This window comes from Panthera tigris, chromosome B4 (genome assembly GCF_018350195.1).
Source record: "Panthera tigris isolate Pti1 chromosome B4, P.tigris_Pti1_mat1.1, whole genome shotgun sequence".
Classification (NCBI taxonomy): Eukaryota; Metazoa; Chordata; class Mammalia; order Carnivora; family Felidae; genus Panthera; species Panthera tigris.
Genome location: NC_056666.1, coordinates 138829763 through 138837044, shown reverse-complemented (window position 1 = coordinate 138837044; position 7282 = coordinate 138829763).

Here is a 7282-nt window from a genome sequence, read left to right as displayed (position 1 = left end):
CGCCCTGGGCCTCAGTTTCCTGCCCAGGAAAGGGGGCATTTTCATCCTCACTCGGCTGGTCTTGAGAGATGTGCTGAGATCCAGTGTGAATTGAAATGCGAGTGGGCTTGGGGGATGTGAAAGCCGATCTCATACGAGAGGGATTCTCTCAAGGCCTTCTCACCCCAGTGAGCTGGGATTCCAGAGGCTCCAATCTATCTTAGCAAAGAAAGAAAAAGCAGAGCGCGGAGAAGGCCCATCTAAGAATTTGTTCAGCTTACAGGACGGCAAAAAAATCTGCGTGTGTGTCTGAACTGCTGATGAATATTGTCTATTTCCACCCCTTATGTAAGTCTCACGGATGGGGTACAATCTGCTGAGTGTATCAAGACCCATTTTTAATTCATGGTGGGCTGGAGACATCAAACTTCCTTTTTTGAGAACGAAGTCTACGAGGAGATTTTGGAAGCCGACCAGTTTAATAAACACAGGCTCTAAGTAAATAGCATAAAGAATTTATGAACATCGCTTTCTGCATTTATGTATAGCTTGCTGTGTGGGGTCCAGAAAAAGAACAAATCGCGTCTTCGCAGGACTTGTAGTCTGTGTTGCAAACCCCGAGTGGCCCCAAGTGGCTCAGCCGGGTGTGGCCTTGTGGGGAGTGGTGTTGGTGTTATCTGGACTGTGGTGGCACCAAATTGCCTGTAGGCTGAGCCCCCAGGGGGAGGAGAGAAGGCACCGTGTCTCCAGGACGGGGTCTTTCAAACGCGTCCCGGGCGCGTTCACAGAGCCGAGTGCGGGGCTCTGGACGAGTGGGAGCTGTGGACACCTGCTCGGGGCTTTGCAATTCTTTGGGGTCCCACACCCCCGAGTGGCCCACAGCCTCGCCCGATGCGGACGGCCCCCACCGTCGACCCTCCCCACGCCTTCCTGGCCCCTGGGTTTGGGGAACAGCAGCTCCCTGTTCTGGGGGACAGGAGATGGCCCCAGGCACTGTTAATCTGCCCCCTTCTTTGCTGGACCCAGGTAGGGACCAGGCACCAGTGCAGTGCAGGTGGATCCTGACCCCGGGCCCCCGGGCCACTCCCGGGCCTCCGCAGTCATTCCTGGTCTGGCTGGTCTCCCAGTTTTGGCTGGGAGTCGAGGAGAGCTGGCTCCCGGAGGTGACATAAGGACCGGCCTTAGGAGGACGGCGGAGTGCCCCCAGCTAGAGGGGGAGCGGGCATCCCCCAGGCCTGGCCAGTGCTGAGGCCTGGACTCCCCCTTGGGCAGCAGGCACGGCCAGGGCGCCAGGACGGCAATGGGCTTCTTTTTTAGAACGTTGTTAAGAATTGTGGTAAAATATACATAACATAAAATGTGTCGTTTCTACCATTTTTAAGTAGATGGGCACATTCAGGTTGCCTGCCCCCGGGACTCTCTCATCTTCCCTGATGGAAACCGTGTCCCCATTGAACACCAACCGCCCGTCCCTCCCAGCAGCGGTGCCGAGGGGCTGAGCCGCCCTGGCCGGGGCTGGGGCGGGGGGCTGGTGGTGGAGGAGTGCACAGGTCTCGGCTCCCCTGCCCCCGTCCCCGGGCGGCCAGCACCATGGATGGTGCCCAGGAACCAAAAAGCAAAATAAATAACAGGCTGTGTTCATTTCAAGCCCCATTACAGGCACATTAAAAACAAATCCACAGTGGCCTTGTCACTTGGAGAGGAGCAAGCTGGGCCCACAAGTCAGGCTCATCATGGGGCTTCCAGTGTCCAATAAACACTGGGGCCGCCGCTCAGCCCCCCTCTGCTTCCTGTGCCCCGGGCACCCACTGCCAGCGCCCCCCGACACACCCAGGGGGCCCTGCGGGAAGAGCACTCACTGGAGACGGGGCCAGGGCCAGCCGTGCGGCCCTAAAGAGGCAGGACGCCCCAGCCCGGTCCCAAGGCAAAGGCCCTGCCTCCCACACCCCCCACCAGCCACCTACAGCTTTCTAGGTTCCAGAAAGGGCCCTGGGTCACGGTGGGGGCAGCCCTGTGGGAGCCGGGTGCCGGAGTGAGGGTGACCCGATGTCCTGGTTCCACGGCCTGGGCTCCTCCCACGCCTCCTGGCCCCCGCCCTGCCTGGCTCACTGGTGTCGGGGGAGAGGAACCAGGTGCCCTCCAGCCTCCACGCCTCGTCACGTCCCCCTCTGTTGGGTGGGTGTGCTGGTCTCCCTCAAAGGAAACAGTGGTCCTAAGGCCTTGGTGTGGACGAGGCACCACCTCACGTCCCCACTCCTGTGACGGCCACTCATGGCCACGGGCTGGAGAGAAAAGGAGCCAGGTGAGGAGGCCTCCTGGATGCTCACGGAGCCCGTGGCCAGGCTGGACCTGAGAGGTCAGACGGGTGAGCCGTGTCAGACATTCCCTTGACCTTGACCCTGAGCTGAGTCCTGGCCCTCACCAAGCCCTCCGTCTCCTGCCAGGAGCACGGGGCAAACCACGGGAAGAAGGACCTCCTGTCAGGGTCCGGGGTGAGCTGTTCTCAGCTGCCTTGGGACAACAGCTGTTAAGTGAGGGGGGGCACCCCGGCATACAGCCTCAGGGGTCCCCCTGAAATGAAACCCAGTGGGGTGTCAGGTGGGGAGGGGGATCCCCAAGGGATTCCTGGGGCAGAAGATGTGATGCTAATGGTCCTGCCCTCTCTCCATCCGGCACCCCTCCCTCCAGGCGGAATGGGGGTGCAGAGAGAGCTGGGGTACGCTGAGGGTAGCCTGGAGCCCACCAAGCCTGGGCTGTGAGCATTCCCTGCTCTGCCTGGGCCCCAGGAGAAGGCCCATGGGTCCTCCGGGCGCTCGGGTCCCAGAGTCCAGGGCCCGGAGCCAAGCAGGAGCCTGCCAGTGTCGGCTGGGCTGAACCGGGGTGCACTGCCCATCACCATGCGTCCTCCTCTGCTCCCTGGACCGGTCCCAGCACCTGCGAGGAAGCACACAGCGCCACAAAAGGGCCCCCCGGTGAGGCGTCCGTGCTGACCTGGGGGTCGGAGGGGGCCTCCCGGGGCGGGGGTGCGGGGCGGGTACGGTGGCTGGGCCAAGCGACAAGCGACGGAGCCAAGCCACCCAAGCGGCCCAGCCCCCTCCCCCCGGGTGGATTCCCAGAGGCGCCGAAACGGCTCATCGCACATTCCAGCACCCACGTCCCCGGCAGCGTGATTCACAACAGCCAGACGTGGAAACAGCCCGAGTGCCCGTCAGCGGGTGGCTGGATAAGCAAGACGCGGTCCACTCACGCGGGGGAATACGATTCAGCCTTGGCTGGGGCGGGACTTCAGACACCCGTCGCAGCGCGGATGGCCCTCGAGGACATTGCGCTCGGTGAAGTAGGCCAGTCACAAAGAGACAAAGGGCCGTATGATCCACTTGTGTGAGGCCGTCAGAGGAGTCAGGTTCACGGAGATGGACTAGATGGGGGCGCCGGGGGCTGGGGAGGGGGTGGGGGTCGGCGTTTGATGGGGACGGAGTCTCCCCTGGAGGACATGAAAACGTCCTGGAGGCGGAGGGGGGTGACGGCCGCACAGCGGTGTGAACGTGCTTGATGTGACTGGGCCGGGCGGGCAAAGAATGGTCACGACGGTGAATGTTATGTGATGTGCTATTTTATCCCAATTTACAAAAGGAGAGTGACCCAAACTCATTGTGGGACCATCTAGTGTGAAATGAATGAGTGAGGGGTGAATGAATGAATGAATGGGGAAAAGCACAGGGGAAGTTTGGGGGCCTGAGAACCGGCTTCACTGACCCGGCTCAAGCGTGTCCCATGAGAGGCAGGACCCAGATGAGTGCCAATGCAGGGGTGTTTCCAGACCCCTCCAGACTCTGTAGCCGCAAGCAGGGTGGGGCTGGGCTCCTGACTCCTGCACCGCAGAGGCTCACGTGGGATCCAGGGTGCTCCCGCAGGGACACCTGCCTGGGCAGGGGCTTGGCTCAGGTCGCCGGCGGGTCCCCTCTCGCCCTGGGATGTTCTGTGATGCTGTAGAACTCCCTCATCTGTTGGGGAAACCAGAGGCGCTCAGGAAAGACAGCCCCGTCCAAGAGCCTGGTGTCACCCCGGTCAGTGCTGGGCCCCTGCAGAGCCCGGAGGGGAGGGACACAGAGGGACCAGACTTCCAGCATCTTCTACAAGCTGCTGCCTTCCACCCTCGGGCATTTGTCCGTCCTCCACAAAGTCCCTCTGCAGGCCCGAGGATGCCGTCTGGGGAGGGGGGAGGGGGGAGGAGGGGGGTGGGGGCGGCCCTGGCAGCCAGTGCCAGCGGCACCAAGATCAAGGCCGGGATGCATTCCGTTAAACCAAAGGGAGAAAAAAAAGTCAATTTTCCAATACTTCTTCTTGAAGTGGTCTCTTGAAGCTGATTCAAAAATAATACTGTCTGACATTCATTGGGGACAGCTCACAGGTTCCCAAGCACGGCCGCGCGATCGCTTTCAGGCCTCGGGACAATCTTGCTGCCAGCAGCCTCCCTCGACACGCGGAGGAAGGGAGGCGAGGAGGCTTCGGGGGCTCAACGGGGTGCAGGACTCGGGGGGGCGGAGCTTGAGCCCCGGTGCGCTTCTGCGTCCCTGCCCACGTGGCCGGCCCACGGCCCCCAGCGCGGCGCCAGCCTCCCGCGGGCCTTTGCACCTGTGCTGGGGACGGACGGGCCCTGTGCCCCGCCAGGGTCCTGTCATGCACACACACAGCGCACTATATGCACACACCCAGGCATGCACACGCACACCCACGCACACACACATACACGTACACACGCAGAGAAATATTTATTTTAAGTAATGGCTGGTGAGATATGGAGGCCGGGAGGTTCGAAATCTGCAGGCTGTGTGGGCACAGCGGGGGTGGTCCCAGGGAAGAGCTCAGGTTGGCCTTCACCTGATGAGAGGGAGCCCACCCGCATTAGGGAGGCCAATTTGCTGTATGCAAATCCACTGATTTAAATGTTAACTGCGTCCAAACAAACACCTCCCAGAAAGACCCCAAATTAGATTTGACCAAACATCCGGGCACCGTGGCCCAGCCAGGCTGACACATAAGGTGGACCGTGACTCCCTCACCTGACCTGGGCACCTCTCGCCCTGCCCCCCTCCAGGCGCCAGCCCTGTGGGGATTTTGATCCACCGAGAGGCCCTGGCACAAGGTCATGGCGGCAAAGAGGCTTCCCTGGTTCAACTCCCGTTGACTCTGGGGGTGCCCGCTGGCGTGTCAGGGGCCCTCACACCCGCACCCTGGTGGGCGGGGCTGGGTGCAGGCGTGTGCACCCCACACTTGCCAACATGGGCTGGAAGCCGGGCGCCCCCAGCAGGGAGCGCCCGGTCGTGAGCTGTGCGCGGTTTTGAGCCCCTGCTCTCAACAGAGCCGCCCGCGTGGCTCCACTGTCTCCTCCGCAGACCATGCCCCCCGTTCCCGCTGTCCTCCCTGAATCACCCTCGCTGGCCATCGAGGCCTGACGTGGGGAGGCCCGACGTGGGGAGGCCCACAGGGCCTTCTCAAGGCCACTCTGATCGGCCCTGAGCCAGGGGCACCTGGTCACCGCTGTGCCCTCCGTGCTTCGAGGCTGCAGGCCAGGGGCAGGCTGTGCAGCCTTCCTGGCCCGCCATCAGGGCACCGGGCTGTGTCGTCCTGTCTCGTCCTGTGTCGCTGCCACAAGCTGGGCACGAATCCTCTTGTCCTGCCTAATTGACTGGTGGTCGAAACCCACTCGGATCATCAATAATCTCTGATTAGAGCCGGATCCAGACTCCCGACAGAGGGCGGGCCCGCTTCCAGCCCTGGGCCCTCTCCCTTCCCGCTGCCCGGGTGAGCAGGACCGTGCCCGCCCCGGGAACTCAGTGGCTGGCCGAACGCTGGCCGCCCCTGCTGCGCGTGATGGGGGAGGGGCACAGGACTGCTCCCAGGACCACCTCCCTGGTCCACCCGCTGTCCCGGCCACCTGCTCTGCTTCCCCTTCCAAGGGCAGCGTGCCCACCACGTGCCCCCGCATGTGTTGCAGGGGAAGCTGTCTGCTCGGCCATGTGGACCAGGAGCTCAGACAATATGGAATCTGCCAGAAGAGGGGCTCTGCAGGGCTTGGCGGAGGGAGCAGGAGGTGATGCTATTGGAGGCCGGACCGGTCTCTGGCTTCCGGCCGTCCCGGTCTCAGGCCCCGTGTGCTCCTGCCAATGAGGCAGTGACGTGCAACCTGCAGGATGCTGGCCGCCGCTGGCCGTGGGCACAGGGCAGGGACGTGCCGGCCAAGAGGACAAATCCCAGTCAGCCGGGCGGGCATCAGGTCTGCTCCAAGCAGGCAGACCCTGTGGAGACACACGCGCGTGATTCCCATGCCAGGTGTCGCGTTAGCAGACCCGCGGGGCAAGGTGTGGCCTGCTGGGCAGCCTGTGGGGTTTGCGCTTGGCCGCGTCCACCTTGCTGGCTGAGCTGCGGTGACCAGTGGGCACAGGTGGCGGGAGGCTCCGCGTCCCCAGCCGGGCTCCGGGCACAGAAAAGGGAAGCAAGTCCTGGCGTTAGACGGGCCTGGTCTGTGCAGGGAGGGCGTAGAGACGGGAGCCCGGGAGGAGCGAGAGAGCCCAGGGCTGTGCGCCCCGCGGGCAGGGCGCCGTTTGATGGGGAGGCCCCTCTCAGCGCCGCTTAGCTGGTGCTCTGGGCTCCGCACCGCCTCGTGGGGCGGAGGGTCCCTGCTCTGCTCCTGGGCTTTGGTCCCCCGAGTCCCAACATAACGCATCCCGGAGAAACTGGGAGCCTTGTGCGTCGCTGACGGAACGACAGCCGAGCAATGGCCACGGCCAACGGCACGGCGGCTCCTCGGAGAACCACCTCGGGATCCAGACGTGGCACCCCCGGGGCACACGCTCAAGAGCCGAGCGCAGGGACTCGGGGATATTTGCACACCCGCGTTCACAGCAGAACCAGCCCCAACAGCCGAGAGGCGGAAGCAGCCACGCGTCCCGTCGATGCGCGAAGGGGTGAGCAAAGTGAGGTCCACCCAGACAGCGGGAGACGACGGGCCCTCAAAACGGAGAAAACTGTGCCACGGGTCACACCACGGGTGAACCCTCAGGACAGCCGCCAGGGGAGTCGGCCGGACACAGAAGGACCAGTACCGCGCAAGTGCGCTTACGTGGGCGGTGCAGAGCCCTCGGACTCCCGCGGACAGAGAGTGGATGGTGGTTGTGGGGCTGGGGGACCGTGGCTCCTGCGGACGGGGTCTCAGGTCAGGAGGACGCCCGGGTCCTGGGCTCAGATGGTGCTGAGGGTCGCACGACAAAATGTAAGTTTTATATCTCACCACGATGAAAAC